Here is a 21218-nt window from a genome sequence, read left to right as displayed (position 1 = left end):
ATCTGATTTGTAGTTTCAGTCCACAATATCAAAATGACTTCTGGTGTAATTATTTAGCAGTGCCATGAAGCTGACCAAGTAGATCTTCCCGTGTCAGTATGTATAAAGGACTGACGATTAAAACTGACTCAGCGAAAAGGTTACACTGCAGCAACGCCAAGTATTACTTCTTCTGCCCCTTTGTGTGGTCAAACACTGGGCATTTTTAAGTCACGTGTAATGTTGTGGGTGCATAAAGGGCTTGAAGAAGCAAGAATTTCCAAAACTGTCTGACATTTCCAGCTATTTGGGTAAATACCTGAATACTAAATAACCGCATCTGTTGACGCAGAAATGCAAAAAAAAAAAAAACTCAACAAAGTATTTCCATGACACTACGATCTGACTTGAACGCTGTAAACAAATACGCAATTTTGGAGACCACAGTGCTTCCCTTAGCCTCACTATCAGGTCCCTAAGACTGTGCTGAACAAAGGCTGTTCTAAGAGAGGAGTGTCAAGAGCGTCAGAGATTTTGGCACTCATGGCCTTGGTGACGAGGTCTGCAGAAGGAGAAGGAAGGGAGGGACAAAAGCTCCTCTATGCCTAGTGCCGCGACTTGTATAAATCAGTCTTTGTTAGCGAGACATGACTGGGATTCTTGCTAAACAGCTATTTTTACATCCTTGAGCACCAGAGAGGGCAGTTAACGTACAAGTAAGAGTGCATGCCCTTTGGCTTAGTGAGGTTGTTCAGCCCACGTCATCAGCCCTCCGCCTGCTGGAAGGAAGAGGGGACTTCCATGAAAAATGTGCATGCCTCAGGTCCATCATCAGTGGACAGTGGTTAATAGTCAGCCTATGCTAGCACTGGTCTCCCAACTCAAGGTAAACACTCTTGATTGGTCTCTTGAGATCCGAGCTGTGCACGGTGGACTCCAATGCATCCCCTACCTGATGTGAGAAACATTTTCCAAAGCTCAGCACAATATTCTGTTGACAATGATTAAAGACCTTTCTGGCAACCATCGCCTTAACAAACATGCCTGTCTAAACAGATGCTCATAAACAACACTATTAAAAAGGTCCAGACATTTTCATGTTACCTGTGGCGTGTATAATACAAGCACACAAATAGACGGTAAAGCTTTTCATTACCATTCAAAATGCTATCCATGTACTGACATAATAAACAATCAGAAAGTACATTTTTCAGCAAATTAATTTTAAGATTATAGCAAGAGGTTCCAGTGAAACAAATCTTTATTCCTCAAGTTATTTCCTGGTATGTTGAGTTAGCTGGCGAAGTAGCCACTGAAGCCATTTCAGACACTGAAAGTGTAACGTTGCAGACACTGCAAAGCTGTTTAAGTGACTGCTTTGTGTGATTTAGACCTACTTTTAAGTTAATGTTTCCTTACAGCTTCATTCAGACGTGACACGTGGCGCGTGAGAGGGTGTGGGACAGAGCAGTGGGTAAAATGTTACGGTCAGGAAGAAGAAAGCGGTTATCTGCGCGCTCTCTATTGCTCAGGGCTGCATCAACGATGGATTTTAAAACTTGTTCTGCCTCTTCAGCTTTAGAGGCTACCATGAGCACAAGGGAGGCTCATGGCCACTTCTAACAAAGAATCTACTGATTCATTAGTCCGATCGGTTTCATCAGTTAATGGTATTTGATAGCAATATCTGCCGCATGGTTGATAAAATCAGACACTGCCCAAGGATCGCCGAATTCTTAACATATCACATTGTGTAGCTATAGCATGTATTTGAATCTTTGGTTTAAACAGAGACAATATATTTAGAAGGTGGCAGAAAACCTGCATTTCTCTTTCACTCTGTCTGCATGTTTCACCTTGAGCTGTAGTAGTTTTTGTGTTTATCGGAATCATTTCTTGTTGAAAGCAAACTATTACTGGTCCAGACTACAAGACTGCAGATTGATGCTACAAATATGCTTTGATGAACTAACACAAACTTTGCCGTGATCATGCAGCACTTGTGAATGGAGGTCAACAATGCATGAGATCTACAAGTGACAATTTTCCCGTTACCTTGTATGGCAAACACTAACCCTCAGCAGCTCATTATCATGAATGAGAAGGCGCCATAAAGCTTAGCGTGAAAAAAGATGACGAGCTAACCGACATTCACACAAATGTTTCACCACAGCAGAACGTTTTCAACGCGTGAGCACAAAACAACGAGCCTACCTCCCAAGCTGTACATCCACAGCAGCCGTTTGCATTTTGTGTCTTGTAGTTTTCTCTGTTATTGACAGTGACTAAGCAAGTGTAGAGTTGTTTTTGTTGTCGTTTGCGCCTTTAGGACTTTATCATGTGCTGCAGTGTGTGCGGGGGGTCTGCAGTTTGTGACCTCTCCCTCCTCCAACTTCCTGTTCTATGTAATCAGGTCGTCCCAGACCCTCTTAACTGCCACAGCTAAATCAGAGGGTGTGTGCTACAGAGTGTGTGCTAAGTTCACAGAAAGACTTTTGAAATGTATATTACGCTGGGATTAGCTGGATTCCTTTGTTTATAAAAAAATGAAGACATATATTGCAATTTCTCTCCACAAATTACACTGTTTCAGAAGGATCGCTCACTATGTTATGTCCTAACCCGCATCCTGTTTAAAGGGAACTACATCACATGATTGAAAAAGCAAAATTTTTTACGAGCCTCACCACTCATGTTGCTTTTCTTAATGGAAACGGTTCAAGCTATATAGTCCTCTCCCCAGATTAGAGCAGTGAAATCTTAATTCCCACTGCTAATCGAAAGGCTGTGCATAGCACATAATTACAGGCAAATCACTTTTCCTTGCGTTCCTCTTTCTAGAACAGAATCTGAAGGCTTCATCCTCTTCCCTGGATCTGGGCCTTCCTCTGCTTCCTGTGGAGACTTTATGATTCTGTTTCCCATCTGCAACCTCAATAAAAGGAGGTCGGGGATGCCACAGCATGGACAACTTCCTCTATTCGCCTTCTCCAAAAAAGCTCCGCTTTGGCAGTGCTCTGACCCCGAAACCCTTTCTCCTAATGCTGTATACACACCAACTCTCTGACTGGAGGTCCTTTAAAGTTACGAGATATCAAGGAGTCTCAGAGTGTCTTAAAATGTAAAAAAGCGCCAAAGGTTCAGTTAGGCCAAAATTAACGAGACGTTTACTTGAGGTCTTCAACTGACCTACTTCCTTCGCTTCAAATGCAAAACTGTGAAGCGCTGATGTCCGGCTGGACATACAAGGAGCAGAAAAATAGGGATGATTGGTCTGGCCGCTGTGAGACTGAGGACAGTGAGGGTAGTGATGGTAAAATATTTGATAAAACACTGTATAATTTACAGCTTTGTAGATGACTGTTGTCAAACCCTGCCATTGATTTACGATTCAGTCCTCCAGTTTGTAATCAGGTTTAACACACGGGTAATGAAAACAACTTTTTGCAGACTTATCAACTGCTTGTTTGAGGTAATCGTGTGCTTTCCCTTATGCTCTGCTGCAATAAGAAACTTCAGAGGGGCTGCAAATTCACCTCATACACAGAAGCACTTCCACTTTTTAATGCCATCTACTCTGCTTTAAAACAAATAAGGAAAATCAGCTACGATCAGATTATCTGTATTTGTTTTTATTTTATTCGTTGTAATTGATACAAAGGTGGAATTCATTCTGACCCTGACTGTAATTTGGAGTAATTATCATTCTATCAATTCATTAAAAAAACAATTATGTTTGAATCGTGTTAAAAAAGCATATATATTCATTACCAATGTAATTTCTACGAAACAGCTAATCAGATAACCATTTTTATTCTACTTTAAAAGCCATGATAAAAATACCGTCTCCTATGACTACACTGAACTCAGGAACAATATTACATATAAAATTACAAAAAAAATATTATTGAGGCCAAAGACAGCAAAGGAAATTAGAGAGAAATAAGAGTGAGAACACGGCTAAAGATAGGACCACCCAGGCAATCACACTGAAGAAACCACAATACCAGCTCATGTGTGCCTGCATGTGTGTCCTACTGAACCCTTACACGTCCACCTAAGAAACACCCACAACAAAAAAACTCCAACTCCCAACTGGTCCTCCTGAACTTTGTCAATTATGATCCGTGTCCACCGCGCAAACGCTGCTCCCATCTCACAGTCAACCTCTTCATTTCTCTCCCCTCCAAGTGAAAACAAGAGCAAATCTTTGTTAAACTGAAATCGTTCCTTTGTATGCAAGCGCCCCATCTTCCCACACAGGTCAGACACACAACAATCTCAAGTCTCAATTCTTCCAGAACAACCAAAGCTCAGGATCCAGGATTCCTCAGAAAATAGACCGTGATTGTTAACGGATTTAAAATGACTAGTCTTGTATTCAAACACCAAATCCTTACATGTTCTGTTGTTTAATCATTCTTTTTTTTTTTTCATAAAACAAACACAACTAACGATGAAAAAGGTTGTAAGCTGCAATAATTTTGATGACTTGATGCTTGAGGGAATCTTAAACTACTTTTTTTTGCATCTACTTGAACAGACAGAACAGACCAGGACAACAGATAGATAGATAGATAGATACTTTATTAATCCCGAGGGAAATTCAAGCATCCAGCAATACAAAAGCTATATAAAAAATATAAAATGACTAGAAATGAAATGTTTATACAACTATAAACTATGTTAAAAATATAAAGTGACCTGTTAGAAATATAAATAAAAGTGACCTGTTAGAAATATAAAGTGACCAGTAGAAGTAGAAGGTTTTTGTTTTTTGTTTTTTTGCTACATATAATATAAAATATAGAGCTAATTAACAGCATTATCTGAATGTAAATATCCGGTAGTAAGAGGTGCTCGTTCATTCAAGAGTACAGAGTAAATTAGTTATATGACTTCAGAAAATAAACAAATGAGTAGTTAAAATTTCATGCTGGAACAAGCAGTGGAAACTTTCCACTTGGTATTATCCATTTATCTACAACAGCTGTGAACCTTAATATTGCAGTGTGAGCATTTCTTCAAGATGTAATTCTGTATTACTTAATAAATCAAAAATAAAATACTGCATTACTTCACTACCTGCTAGTAAGTTCATGGGGGCTCTGTGCAGAAGCTGGTGCAGCAACCTGATGCCAGAACCAACCACTGTGCAAACTAACAGGCTGAACACGTTGGCTTCACACCAAAAAAAATAACTGTTCAGTTGTTTTATGCAGCTGGGGACACTATGGAAGTAACATTTGTGCATTCCTACCTTGCCAGAAATAAACTGGTTAACTGACATCTGCAGTGTACGTGCCCATTTCTGTTCTGACAAGTTACTGAAGGCTTCAGAGCGAGCCTTTCTGAACACAACAGCAGCTGCGTTAACATAAAGAGATCCCCCTGTACGGTAGAGTACATCAGTGAGGCTGCATCCTATAAGCGTGCTCATCAACAGCGTATTGATTCATAAGGAGCACCGACCGTACCATCAAAACAAGCCGATTCGCTTACTGCGTCGGCGACACAACCCGCCATTCCCTCGCTCAGTCTTCCATCCCACGGTCACTCTGCTTTCATGTGCAGCTGTGAAATTCTCACCCAGCCAGGCGCCATTTGACCCCAGTCCTAACAATCTGCAGTAACTGTCCAAAGAACACAGACCCCAGAAGTCATACTGCTATCTTTGCAAACAGCGCATACAAAGAGAGACATTTTTCAGAAAGACTGAAGGACAAACAGGTGTTCTTAATTTAGAGGTGCCTCAATAAAAAGACAATTATTCGAACTATTTTAAATCAAAAACAGAATATTCAGTCTTTACCCATACTACTAAGCAGGCTTCAAACAAACAACAAAAGACAAGAATACCAGCAAATGAAAGAGTGACACTTACCAAAGTCTCGAGAGCAGGTATTATGTTCTGTGAGGACCTCTCACTCAGTAATTCTCAACTGTCTCACTGCGGCCCAGGACCACAGTGCCGCTGTTACTCCATTGGCTTAGATAGGCAACTGTGTAATTGCTATCATTGCTGCACTAACTCTTACTTGCAGGGCGGGGACAGGAACTCTTAGTCAAGTAATCATTCCATATGATTCATTAGAGTGTCCGCACACAGGGGGAGGGAAAGATCAGGAGAGTACGAGGGAGAAGCTGGGGAAGATGCATCAGGCAAGAGAACGAGGAGGTAAAGAACTGAGTGGTACTCACTGCACAGCTTGCAGACAGTTTCAGACTTACACCACACTCACAAAGTAAAGCATTAACTCCAATGGAGCAGGTTTAAACATTAACGCAGCTTCACTTCATGTACGACTGAGGGAGCACAGAAACTGCTCAGCAGTTGCAATATTAGGTTTTTCATCAAAGCTACACCAACCACCTCTTACTAAGTTTGCCAGGAAACACGAGGCTTGGTGAAACAGCGAAAAAGGAGAGAAAAACACACACAAAGCAAAATAACATCCCTTAGTGGAAGTTTCCACTTTGTTAGCGCTTTTTATCTTCCTGGTCATCTGGTCCCAACACACACTCTGGGCAAAAAGATTTCCTGTTTTGCCTCCTTTTGTCACTGCAGTTGTGTTTGGGGGTTTGTCGAGTGCTAACTTTAGAAACGCTTCTGCTTTAATATTAACCTGGCGCTGCAGCCAACAGCCAATTCCCTGCGAGTTCTCCAGAAAACTGTGAATTTGATTTGGCAGCTCAAATTTCTGTCTTTTCTTCTGAAGTTTATGACTCACTAACGGGAATTCTGCACATGCTGTGCCACAGTGCTGCCACTGTCTCTGCTTCTAGTGAATGCTAAAAATTCATCCAATCCTTAGGGTTATTTTGCATTAAACTGAAAGTGTTTTTGTAGTTTCAATTTTACTACTTACTTTGTGAGTGAGAGTAATAATAATACTAAACTTTTCCTTGCTTTGGCCTCAAGATATCTTGTTCAAATGTAATATTGCACAAAGTCTACCCTCATATATTGCCACAGCAATTGCTTGTGTCCTGCTGGCTATTTCCTTGGCATAGATCCCATTGATTACCAACAAAAATGTGACCATGTGAGGTCTATAATATACCTACCCACAGCCTGATGAACACGAGGAGCCTTTTTTTTGGAATGGACAGTCATTCATGCACTCTATTGCATAGATTAAAGATAAAGTTATTCTACGATCACAGTTATTTACATATGATTCACTAAAAGATTAACTGTGCAGCTGTAACACTGAATAAAACTGCTATCAGTGCGCGTGACAACACAATGCTCCGATCAACACCGTTAAGGTGGTGTTTAGGCTAAGTGAGAGTCATCAAACTTCCACTTCCTGTCGTCCATATTTTTGTTTGTGCCATCACCCCAAAGCAAACATCTCCATACTGACTGAGTCAACGCCAAGGGAAAGCCACAAAGCTAACAATGTTCTGCAAATGAGGCTAGCAGCCGGAATGCAGTGAACCGCAGAAAAACAACATCGTCAAGGACGATCTAACCGGTGATTAAAACGCAATTCATGTTTCTTTACCTGGTTACGAAGAGTCCAAGCTTAGCTCGGATGAAAACAGCGCAGAATAAGCAAGGTAAGCGAGCCGCTGACCAGCCGCTGTTGTCGAGTGCGTCTGGCCACTTTCCTGCCTACCCTGCTGACTTCCCTCCCCTCCTCTTACTCCATCAAGTCTGCAACACCCTGCTCCAATAACCCCTGACCCACAGGAAGTAGACACAATGGACTGAAAATAACGCACCACCTCCCCTGGCAACAACTGCCCACCACAACCCCCACTGCACACCGCCTCTCCACTACAGAACACCTACAACAGGCCGGCTCAAGATAGGTGGGCAGAACCAAAAATATCAGCCACCACTCAACAAGCTGTGCCCACATGCTAGAAAGTGCACTATCCGACTTTTGTATTCGCAGCAAAGCTTTTTATTCACTCCTCCTCCAAATGATGGAGTTAGTGCTATAAGAGCCTTCTATGATATACTTTAATGTCATGGACATTCTGGGAAGTTTTTACATATATTTGTACAATTGTTTCAAAAACTTGCAGTGGTGCAAGCTGGAAATCTTCAGTGAAGTACTACACACTACTGCAGATTCACACTACAGCGGGGTGTGGGTAGAGCGACAGACTCATGATGGTCTGCTTTCTGCAGGAGAACCACTGCATGATAATATGACTGACTTCTCCAGTCAGACCTAAAAAGCATCTGTGGGTGAGTGAGTGGGTGTATGTGTGAGCATTTGACTTATTTGTTCTATGCTAATACTGCTTTCGTCCCTGTAGTGCACACCAATAAAGTCTTGAGAAAGTTTTTTTTCATATTTTGAGGCTTCTTGCTCGCTAACAATTCAATGATGGATAACAGGTGCCTTGTTAATACTGAGTGTGTGCATCTAAGCCAGCCCTTATCCATGCAGTGAGCAGCAGCAGCAGTCTAATCCAATCAGTCCAATGAAAATTATTCCAAATCACATTTAGTGGCCAGTGAGAGGTTGTCTTAGACATGATCTAATTAGCTGCTCTCTTGCTCGAGTCTGTCCACTAGGAAATGGCTTGAGATGCCGAACACAGAGATAAGGAAATGGACTGTGATCTGTACGTCTGTGCGGTTAGTGGTGTTGCATTCAAAAAAGTGGTGCCTGGTTACTCAGCAGAACAGAAGGCGGCACAAGATCAAAGCAGGATTTTTGGTCATGAAAAATAACAATAAAATATTTACTTAACACAAAACTCAAAAGATAAAGAATTCGAAAAAGGTGTAATGAAGTCATATACTGCTGCAAATCATACTTCAATAAGCCGCCTTTCTCAGATGCGGATTCTTTGAACTTGCATTAACCACGCCGTGTGTCCTGCTCTCCGAGCCGAGATGAGCATGCCTAGGCTTGTTTTACAGCCAAGTGGAAGACACACCTCCTTTTTCAGCCAGTCCCATGAAACTGGAACAGCCCTCCACTTTCTGTTGTCACATTCAGATGATACTACTTTTTCTCGCTGAAAGCGAATGTGTATGGCGTGAACGCATACCACAGAGGTTGTGTGAAGCTTGTGTGCTCATGCGTTTCGCCGTACACTGATTCATATTCAGAGAATGTGTGGAATTCCACGTACACATCGCAGGCAGAAAAGGTAACAATGCTAAATATTTTCCCAACTCAGCTGTTACGCAAAAGGCTCTGAAACAATGTCAGTGTATTTTTTTTTTTAACTCTCTTTAGCCTTAGGTCGGCTTCTGTGGGTGTGAGCTTGCATGCCTGCCGATTTGTTCCAACAGCTTGCACTCATTCATACTCAAATCACCTGCACTCACCATCACTCGTGGACTTCCCTCCAACGGTTTAAGTTTCCCAAAACATCCATGAGTGTGAATACACAATGCGTCCTAAATCACATTAAAGACTGACTACTCATTCATTCAGTAAAAAACACACGGCGACCACTATAAAAGATTGCCCGAAAAGAAAAGGGATGTCTCTTCATTAGTAATAAGAATTTTTTTTAAATATTCCATTCTTGTACCTAAATTATAACTTAATAATAACTCAAATAATAACAAGAAATTCATAAAATTGTTGAATATGATTACAATGTGTGTGATTCTGTGATTAAACAAGGTATGCTGATATATGAGAGTAATGTAGAGTTAAGTGCATTTCCTTAATCTCCTGTGTCTTTATTTACCTTTATTACTTATTATAACAGGATTTAACATTTGTCAATTGAAATGAGGCTGATGAGGGAGAAATGGGCACAACACCAAGCATCCACAGGGGTTTCCCCTTGATGAAGAAAATGTTTGAGCCAGCCTGATATTATCCAGGCATGTCAAGTCCAGTTACAATACAGAAAGTTGGGAAGGGCTTGACCCTCCTGTCAACAGGTAATTGTAGAGTCTTCATCTTTAATCTAGGTCTCTTTCCACGCCATATAAAATGTGGAATAGATCTTTCAATATCTAAAACAGCCCTTCTATTGATTGGTAGAATATTCTGGGGAGCACGTTCATCTTTACAGGCTGATCCTGCCCATCCATGACAGAGGGAGATCGGACCACCTGTGAAGATCACGTTTAACTGTTGTCAAAGTTGCTGTACAAATTTAATTATATAACTTTCTAACCTTCGCTGATACTCTGATGCCTAGGTAAACGAAGTCAGCAATTGACCATCTAAATGGAAAATTGACAAGGCTTGCCCGGTCCCCAAAGTCACCCAGTGGCAAGGCCTCTGACTTGTCATTTTGTACCCTGAAATTTGATCAAATTGACTGATAAAACTGGCATGGAATTCTCTGGTTTGGTAATAAACAGCAATATATCATCAGCATAAAGCGATATTCTGTATTCAATGTCTCCTAGTGAAACGCCATGGTGGTTTCAAATAGTCTCAGCCAGAGGTTCGAGAGCAAGTGCAAATAAAAGCGGTGAGAGGGGTCAGCCTTGACGTGCTGGCTGCGTTTTTAAAGGTCATTATTATTGGAAATCCTTAGCTAATAAAAATCTAATACAGTTTGAAATATGTCAAACTCAAAACACAGCATGTGCATGTGGATGATCAGCAAAGCGCAAATCACTAACAGTCAACGTTTGCACTATTACTCAAGTATCCCTTTCACTCTCTTGTGATTCGTGGTGTTATTCCTCCAGCTTGGTATAAGCGCACTTGCAATCGCTTGCGGTGGCAAGGGCAAAATCCAGGTCATCAATCATCAATACCCATTACCCCAGTGAGTAGGAAACAACATTAAACTTAGGAAATGGAGAAATAGAGGTTGTGCATCTATTATGTGCTTTGTGCTTGAACTGAACCAGGGACCAGTTTTGTTAAAATTACAGTAAAAGACAGCATTGCTACCTCATAATCACTTTGTAAAAAAAATGTTTTCTTGTCCACTGCTCAGAAAGACAAAAGGAAATAACGCGTATTACAATAATGCCTGAAAATAACTTGCCATCATTTCAACGGTTTCTTTGTCAAACCACATCTACTGCTTACGGGAGCAAATCTCAGTGATTTTAATTTTATTGGCCCATCTAATGAAGAAAGTCAGTGTTACTCCTTGACTAATACATTAGCACTACAGCTACTATTGCTCCTTTGTATAACCAATGGGAATCGTTGCTGAAAATGATTCCCAGACTCAATGTTCCTAATTACCCTTGTCCATACAGTGCCCTATTCAACCTGTACACTCTGAGGATGGTTTGTGAGTGCACATGGCAGCTGACTCTCAGCCATGAGAACTAAAGCTGTACTGGAGATAAAGACTTGCTCATCTGACTTCAAGATGAGCTACTGCCCAAAACACAAGTTTATCACATTCCCACAGTATCTCCTTGTTGTGTGGTCTATCAGTTTTTATACTTTTTTCCCCAGATAAGCAGAAGGTTAAACCGATACATGCTTTGCTCCTCAACAACCTTGACACTTTTATCCGTTGCATTTTTTCCTTTTGATTACCTGCTGCCTCTCTGCTCCTCTTTTCATCCTATCTCCCTTTGCCTCGCCAATCTGGGCTGTTGTGCAGAGTCACATGCACTTGTCAAAGCTGCATTGTTAGAATTCAACACATTCCTTTGGCAAGGCAGACTTGGTTCACATGATCACGCTGTTCCTTGACCGCTGACGAGATGGGGTTTAAACAATTATCCTTTCAGCCTCTATTAGCCTCAACACAAACCGCGCAGTCCAGCTAAATGTGTACATAACAGGTAAGGTGAGCACAAGTTGTGGCTTATATTATATACACATCTGAAACACATACCAATTCTTTATCAGATTATCTTTCCGGACTAAAATAGAAACACAAGCTCTGATTTAAAACATCTTTGAGATTTAAAAGAGTTTTTATAGAAGCAGATATTTGACAACACCAAAGAACTGTTTTGCTGAGAAAGCTTTAATCTTGAAGCAAAAACTGTTCCTAAAACCTCACACACACCTGTAACTCAACCTGCTGATCATGGAAATTCACTTTGCAACTTGCACACACTCAGTCAACACAGTTTAAAGTTAAACTGCAACAGGCCATCGGGTTTTCCACCGTTAGGGATTTTGATATTGTTATTCACCTGCATTTTGACATTTACCTCCATAAGTAGCTGCCTGTGTCCCTTAGCAAAACATATAAGGAAATATCCATCTCACAGAATTAAGGTTTTGATATTTGATGTTAAGTAAGGAAAAAAACAACCAACCTTAAATTTAAAATACTCATGGGCTACCCAAACGCCATTGGATCAGAGCTGTGACGGAAAGGGTCAATGTATTCCACTGGTATTGAAGACACACCAACCAAAAGAGAAAAAAGACGAGCAGAGTGCCAGGGAAAGTTCTGAGAAATGCCAAGAAGGTAGGTGGACAAGGGGTGTAGGTTCCAGCTTCCAATCAGTGCAGAAACGAATCCTCTCTGAGAGCATGGGTCTCTGCTGCATCTCGCCGTCTCTCTCAGCGTGTGTGTGTGTACATGTGTGCGCGTTTAACCACGTCCTCTGGCTCGAGGCCAGGCCAAAGATATCGGGCAGCGTCATAGTAACTCTAATGCAATCGGGGACAGTGGCCAAAACAAAACCAGTGGGGGCAGCGCAAAGTGCTCTCCATCTTTCTCTGTCCGTTTCGGTCACCTCGGAATTCCTATTCTGAAACGCTCAAGGAAAACCGATGAAAACCGAATGAAAAGACAATGTCAATTAGAAAGCGATAACGTTCATTTATTTATTTATTGAGGACCTGTCTGAGTCACAGCAGCTTGAGAAATTACACAGGTCAGTAGCAATATTTCACATCTAGTCTCAAGATTAACACCCCAACACCCCCCTGTCTAACTCAGGCTGTCCACAGGCTGGGACAAACATGCACACATATTGGTGCTCACAGCACAGAGACAGGGAAGGGGGAAAAAAGTACCATGACAGCAGTGGGCTATATTAAGGGGCTGCAGACACAGCGGCTAGGGTCAGATCACACAGCGCCACATAACTAAAGTGCCAGCTGTGTGTGTGTGTGTGTGTGTGTGTGTGTGTGTGTGTGTGTGTGTGTGTGTGTGTGTGTGTGTGTGTGTGTGTGTGTGGGAGCAGTGACAGGTGAACCGTTAAATGCGAACAGATACGGTCACACATATTTGTACCTTCAAAAGCGACCATCAAACCTAATCAATCAAATCATCCATTATCTTTTTTTTTTTTGTTTTCAACATTTAAATCTCACCAAAAAGTTTCAGTAAGTAGTGGAACGCAACAAAAGCTCCCTGGGAAAATGTTTGGAGAATGAACACATGTCCAATTATCTGATGAACTTTGGCAATAACATAAAAAACTAAAAACTTGCACAAGCCATCTTATTATTAGGTACACTACTAAAGATTTTTTACAAGTTTCTTAACATTTTAAAACCAAACCACGTTTTTTTTCCTGTACATTACTTGCACTCTTCTCACACAGAAACAACTCAAGACAAGATGTCACTGAAAACATCAGTTTCAACCGGTGATTTGAATTACTTAACAATCCAAAAAGGCTTTACAGATGCAATCAATCTTTGCTGTAGAACCAACAAAACTCCAAATACCAGAATTACAACCGATCAAACAGGCTGACATGTCAAAACACAAGGGCAACGTTGATCGAGTTAACAGGAGCATTCAAAACGTGTTTAAACAAAAAGGCCTCTCATTCATGCAGCTTCTGGGTTTCTTACCAGTGCTAATGAGCTAGGCTATTTGTTTTGCACTGCTAGTAAAACAGGTGTTGTTACAGATAAACGATTCCAATGGTTAGTTTAGATTATAATCACTCAACAATATAAATAATTGTTGTATCACATCCTTTTCACCTCTGTGTCACTGACTACGATAACATGGACACTCGTGTTCGGCTTATAATCAGAATAATATCTATGCTGCTTTGTTTGGAAATTAAGTAATTCCTGAAAGCTCTTAAGGAGGAGGCGGAGTTGTTAAACAAAGTTTAGAGGGCAGATAAGCAAAAAAGATCCTTTGCAAACACACAAAAATCTGATCTTTTCAATCACCCCAAATCATAAAAATCTCCTGAAATATGAGTAAAGGAATGCATCCTCTGAGAATATTCGTGTTTTCTCATAATTGCAGTTTTCCACGGTTCAACTTCTTAAAATACAGTGCGAACAAAGTGCTACTAATACAGTTTAAAGTACAGTAGTCCCTCGTTTATCGCGGGAGTTACGTTCTAAAAATAACCCGTGATAGGCAAAATCCGCGAAGTAGTCAGCTTTATTTTTTACAATGATTATAAATTTTTTAAGGTTGCAAAACCCCTCACTACACACTTTATACATTTTTCTCAATAACTTGCAAACATACCGCACTTCAGTCACACTGCCAGCGATCAAAGATACTGTATATGTAAATTTGGCAAGCTGAACGCATTCTGTACTGTACAAGAGACACCGTACGGAGGAGATTGATTGACAATGGTCTACAGTCCCTTAGCCAATCAGGACACAGAAAACAATGCGCTGTAAAAAAAAACAAAAAAACAAAAAGCATGCAAAATTGCACTAAAAAAAATCCGCGAAACTGCGAGGCTGCGAAAGGTGAACCGCGTTATAGCGAGGGACTACTGTACACTACTAACTGACATCACTGGTATGTTTAACCCTTCAGAAGCATTAATATTACAATTGTAAGATATGGACACACCAAACCAGCATCCAAGAACTGCCAGCAATGATGGCTGATTTGTAACGTGTCCTCACGAGGATTTCACTTGAAAACACAGCAAAGATTATAGACATATTTTAGCCCATACCATCGAGTGATTCTCTGCTTCATTAAAGCGAACATACAGTATTTGACTATGCTCACCTGAATAACTACTTATTTGTATGTTAAAATATTTGATATCATTCTAGCTATAACGACACAGTAGCAGTCTTTGTGTGCAAAGAGCTCAGTCGTCCTCCTGTTGGTGAAGTACAGTCTGAATCACTCAACTCAGTTCTTATGTGTCTTGGCGAGCCCTATTAATGAGCACAAGCACGCTGCTGCTCCTGCTGAGCAGGTGTATAGGTGTGTGCAGACTTCAGTGGTGAATGCGTCCACAATAAAGCTTAATGTTTAAATGCAACGCGGGGACTATTAAAGGGAGTATGCGTCAGGAAAGGGCTTTCAAAGTATACAATTCTTCACTGAGTCACAGAACACATGTGAGTCAGAGTGACATGGCTTGTGTTTCACTTGGAGATACACAGCATGGTGTATAGCTTAAATGCCACAGACATCGAGTTCACAATCGGTCTCCTTTTCGTCATCCTTTGTTAAGGGAATAAAATGGCTTTTGGGGCAAAAGTGGCAGAGAATGATAAAGTAAAGATCTTTGCGAGAGATAAGTAGAGGATACAAGCAGAAAAAAAACAATACAACAGCAGAGGCGACAAAGGGAGAAAAAGAGAGTATGGGACCCCTCCTCCTTTCTTTTCACCCGCCATCTGGTAGCCATCAGCGCCTCACACAGGAAGGGGCGGCCATGCCTTGTTGGGGCGCCAGGGAGCGGCTCCTCTTCCCTCTTGGTGTTGGAGAAACAACAATCGGCCAGTGCATTGCATTGTGGAGTAGCACAGTGCAGTGCAGCCCATCCTAGACAAAGCTGTACGGCCAGCAGCAGCGAGGGACCAGGCGCTTACACCCCGGCAGCTCAGCAAAGAGGAGCACAGAGCAACCTCACATTCCTGCTGCCGGAGCCTGCCAAGAAGCACTGGGAACGGAAAGAAAGAGGGAGAGAACAGAGAGCTGCTCTCACTGGAGGCTGTCTAATGGTGCTACTTTGAGAAGCACTCCAGTCTTTTTCATCTTGATTGCTTTCTCTTCGCTCACCTCGACGCCGATGACAAAGTTATTGATTGCTACTGTGGTATACCCCAGTCTGTAGTTCCCTGCATACATGTTTGTAGTTCTTTAACATTAGTCCCGAATAAGTTTCCCTCGCTTTGCAAGAATTCAAGGAATGCACATTATCATAAATTTGGCGAAGCTGCTGTTTTTTTTCCCTCTTGAACAACATGCACACCAATATGATGGGAACAGGGACTCGTACAGCCCTTTTGTCTGGCTAGTGTAAACCATCTCTGGCCATCTGTGTTCTCATACCCCTGTTCAATGTCCAGAAGAGACTACAACTACACTCTAGAAATAGAAAGCAGCCTTATGACACATGCTATTTTTACAGCCTGGTGTCATTAGCAGACAAGCTGAGGCACGAAACAAAGAGAGACTTTTGATCCAAGAAAAGACTTTTAACTCTTCAATCTATGTCACATCACTGTTTATGAGAGAATTATCCTGATCAATCATACGAAATGAGAAAAACACATGATGGTGTGTGTGTGTTAAGCCTCGCAGCAAAGTTCAGAGGTTTCTGTCATCTGCATTTAATAATAGCTTCACTTGAAACTGTTCGACTTGGCACGGTGACAAATAGCACAAAAGGATCATTTTACAACTGAACTGAATCATACGCTAAGAGAAAACACAACTCAGAAGCTGTTCCCAAGTACCAAACAGGAAAACCAAGTCTGCATGAGAAACACTTCTCTGCAGTCACTCTGCTTCGTGGACTTGGCACACGGGACAGTAAACAGCTGCACCAGGCAAAAGAGACACATCTGTTTACAAAACACTCCATGTTAGCCTTGACCAACCAGTGAAATCAACAATATCTGCGCTCGACTAAGGTAACACATGTTTAGGGAACGACACAGCAGCTTAATGTAAGCGTAACAACATACAGTTTTGAGGGAAATTATGCATAGTCTGCACACAGCGCCACCTATGGGACACACATAACCACAACATGGACTTGGTGACAGAAATAACCGCTCTTTATTTGACTCTATTGTGTTGCATTGACACGCCTCCTGAAACTTGTAGCTTTTTCAGCCAACGATATAAGCAGAGCTCGTTGAATATTTAAAGCACGGGGCCAATTTCTTTTTCTTCTTCCACCAATTTTGTCATGCATGAAGCTTCAGCTGAAAAATACAATACTTTCCGTTGATTTTCAACACAAACTCTATGCAAAGCTCCCGATAGGGAAGCTAACCGTAGAGAAACAATCATATTTGTTTTGTGTTCTCTTTAAACAATAGTTACTGTACTTTCAAAAGGCAGTTCTATCCGTCACTCAACATTTTGCACTGGAGGTTGTGTGACTGTCAAGTTGACAAAACAAGCCGTCACCGTATACTGTAAAAGAAACCGTAAACAGGAGTGAAAATTCTGGACGATGCTTGCTCTCTGTTGTTTCTATGGCTGTACAGAAGAGATGAAAGACCTACTATATCAATTATTAAACATATACGTTCAACTGTTCACATGGTCACAAACATCAACGTGGTAAAATACTGCTGATAAGACCACAGAGAGACAATGCAATATGAAAACAGGTTAATAACAATGACTGATAAGTGCAATGGATGTATTCCAAACTCTCACAACCGATAGCTGGTACACATGCAATGAGCAAAGATTCTGAAAAACAGATATGTCCTAATGTTCTCAACACTTTTTATATATTATTACATGGGATGCGGCAAAAGAATACACTGCCATAAAACCGCCCTGTGCTGCTACCGTACAGAAGGGCTTGCACCAGCTCAATGTTTTGTTTTGATGGTTGTGCTCTTCCTTGTGAGGCAATGACATGATTCCAGGCCTACTACAGGCTATAAATATCCAGAAAGAAATGGAGAAGAACCACAATCATGTTTACTTCTATTGTGTTTTGAAACAAGGACCAGAACAACAGCACAAAAACGATTTCATCTTTGGAGAAGTGAAATCTCGCACAACCAATCTCATTGATGACTGAGAAGATAAAACGGCTGCAAATACCGTGGAATCTGCAGATCTTTACTATTAGTTTTGTTGTATTCTTACAGCCTAACTGTGGATACCAGCTTGGCTACAGTGAAACTGATATGCCTATAACACAATGACGATAGACTGTGTCAGGGATAAAAGTGGACCAGTAAGGATAACTATTGTAGTAGCACAGATATTAATAATTAATGGTTATTTGTTTGTAATGGACATTAAATAATTAATGGCATATGCAATCCATTTTCAAGCTGTGGCAGATCACACAACGGGATCCTGCTCTTGCTCCAAAAGCGCTGTACTGCTGTGGCAGTGAGGACGTGGTCCAGCAATTTTTCTTTGTTAGCCTAAGAGGCTAACAGTGCACAAGTGCACAAGAACCCCTCTGTTGCATCCAGTTTGGGTTGCTTGTTTGTTTGTTTCTTCATGATTGGGGGGGGGGGGGGGGGGGGGGGGGTATAGAAAGTGAGCGTTTGTTCTCTGTTCCACTTGCTAAGCAGATTTAATGAATCCTCTACTTAATCGCAGGGCTATGCCTTTGTTTTCGTTTGACCGCAATGTCAAATTTGTTGCGTGCATACCTCTCTCAAATGGTCAGTAAATGACTACCCGTTTCCAGTCAAGCATTCAGAGAGAAGTAATGGCTAACGGACACTGTGGTGTACACTGTAAATGCATTTTCTCTTAGCTGAGTGACCTCAAGACCAGCATGGAGTGCGTCCTCTTGTCTCCCTTTACAGCCATCAGAGGAGGACCTTCAGGGTTCAATATTTTCCTTCATCCGGTCTACCCTGTAGTCTTGTGCTCCAGCTATGAGGCCCTTTTAAGGGCCGGACAAAGTTTAAAACTAAATCCTAATCTTGTTTCAGTGGGCACATGCCAATGAACTGCAGAGATTACAATGGTGCTTTGTAGCTGTGTCAGAGGAAGGACACCACTGAAACATTTTTATTTTTATATTTACATGCATTTACCTTAACAGGCGTTTAAGCTATATTTAAGGCCTCTTAATAAGACCTACCAAATTCATTTATGCTTTTGTGAGAAATGAGTAAATATGAAACTGGGAGGATGTGAAGTTATGACTGTGCTATAGTATTTAAAGGGAAGCTCTGGAAAACCAACTCTAGTATCAGCAGTATCAGCATCACAAAATGTTCAGTTCTAACTGAGGTCTGTAACAGCTTTGTGTAATGTGAACAGTTATGACAAGGTGTTTTACTGAGGCATGAAATTTTCATAATGATGCATGGATTTCGTTATCCAGAACCAACATTCCCTCAATCTACGACAATCTAACACTGTTCAATGCATTACCCTTTTCTCCTAAAGGACACATTATGTATATTTATATCTTGATATGCTAGAGTATACTACCCTCTAACAGAGCTGGCTGTAGAAAAAACGGTCTTGCAACTCCATCCAGGTCCCTGTGATAACACATGGCAGATGTTCTGAACACACCAGTCTTCACGTTCTTACTTTTAAGAAGGTTATACTAGTGAACCCCGTCAGACAATGTACAGATCATAAGGTAATAATAACTAAAGAAAAAGGAGAACCAGATGGAAACTGCAGTGTCAAAGAAATAGAAAACCACAGAGGATACAGTTATGATAAACTCTGTCTGGGAAAACTCCCCCTGAGGCAACTGCGGTTGGATACCTTCGTGTTGTCCTTGAAAGAGACATAAGACTGTACGGTAGAAATTGTGTATTTTAGCTGTTTGAGACAAAAAACAAACTTCTCAATCCAATCCAATCACTCATAAGGAACAGAAAAACACATAGAAGTGAAAGCAGATCATTTTTTACCTTTAAAAAGACACAAAATAGTAAATGTAATGTAAGTTCTCCTTAGTAAAATGTTGAAGCTGGTCTTCTATGCCTTATTACAATGAAAATAGAACCACACTCACAATTTATTCTGTGCAACAAGCACGTATACTAAAGAGTAGGAACCACTGACTTTAATGACACTATAACATAATGCAATCAAGTGATATAAACACCTACATCCAGTATTTTGTCAATCAGTACTGAGTATTCTTTTCCCAAGAATAATGAAATGTATTTGAAGACATAAGTATGTTGTTAAGTATTGTTAAGAGTTTATAAAAAGGTGCTCATTTTGGTGTTGCTTTTAAAGGGCAACGTTAGTGAGGAACTGGTTGGCACCAAAAATCAACAAAGAATGTCTTGTAATGTCTGGTAATGGGATATGATTCTTGAATAATAACTTCCCACTCCAGTACTCCGGGTAAACCCATCCTGATTTTCTGAGAGGTCACCCAATACCTGACGAGGAACAAATCAAGAAAAGCAAAAAATATGAAAAAGGTGAAGATGAAACTACTCAAGTCTATGTGTTCTGATCAGGCAAAATAAAAATCTAATAATGATACTGACGTGTAATGAACAGACAATAAAGAACAGTCGAAACGAAACTAAACTTGCCATGACTGCATTCTCCACCTTGACAAAGACAAAGGCTTCATGTTACCCAAGCACTATGATCTTTTATTTCTTTCGTAATATGGTTCCAGATTTGGTTCTGCTCTAAAATGTGTGTGTTAAAAGTCAATCAAGAACCCTGTACTGCACTGGTTTAGTGTATGCAATGGTAAAATAACAACAGCATCATCTGACAGAACCCCAGGCTTTTACTACAGCCAATAATACCCCATCATATGATTCCCACTAAACACAACACACACATTTATTTAAATCTGTTCAACTGCAAAAAAAAAAACAAAAAACAACATGATTTCATATCAGTACTGAAGCCCACTAAAGGTTAAGGTAACAGTTTTTCCAAACCGTTACTTGCTCTGATGCTACAGCTTTAGCGTAAACTACCACAGTAACATTTGTTAATAACAGTGCTGCTATAAAGTATTGCGCCAATCCACTAAATGCTGTGTCATCTAGGGTAGTAAAGTTAAAAGTAGTTGTGCCTCCTCTAGGCAATGTTCTATAGAGAAATAGATAAAAAAAAATGGAGTAATTCAAAAATGAAATATCATCAGATTCTTCAAATACTAAAATAAATCCCTCAACTTAGCCATATTATGATCCCAGTATCCATGTCCACCAAAAACTCCCACTGTTTCGTAACTAATTTCTAAAAAAAAAAAAGGAACGACTTCTGTATTTATTTTGGGCATCGGCTCGCAACACAGCCGGTCAATTTTTAACAATTTGACTGCATTTCCAAATTACACAGCTTAGTGTTACCCAAGCACTATGATCTTTCACAGGGAGGACTCTTCCTCCAACCACCGATTTCTGTTGAGCAATGCTTCCAGATTATATCAAATGCTAGGCAGCATGTGAGTTTACTTCTGCTTAACAAGTCTGTGAGGTTTGTCAAATATAGTTTTTCCATATAAAAAT

At 40.7% G+C, this 21218-nt stretch overlaps 1 protein-coding gene across 4 annotated transcripts in view; it reads right to left on the bottom strand.

Moving 5' to 3' along the window:
• The window catches only part of gab1 (GRB2-associated binding protein 1), a 50166-nt gene that overhangs the window by 25011 nt on the left and 3937 nt on the right, over positions 1–21218 (bottom strand). Inside the window, exon 1 of one of the 4 annotated variants that reach the window (XM_084555675.1) lies at positions 2194–2707. The exons of the other annotated variants lie outside the window; for them this stretch is intronic. The gene's annotated coding sequence lies outside the window, so the exon portion shown is untranslated. Of the gene's footprint in view, positions 1–2193; positions 2708–21218 lie in introns of those variants that run through there. 4 annotated transcript variants of the gene reach the window in all.

Source organism: Chelon labrosus (assembly GCF_963514085.1).
Source record: "Chelon labrosus genome assembly, chromosome: 2".
NCBI classification, from domain to species: Eukaryota; Metazoa; Chordata; class Actinopteri; order Mugiliformes; family Mugilidae; genus Chelon; species Chelon labrosus.
This window is presented reverse-complemented; position numbering and strand designations above follow the sequence as displayed.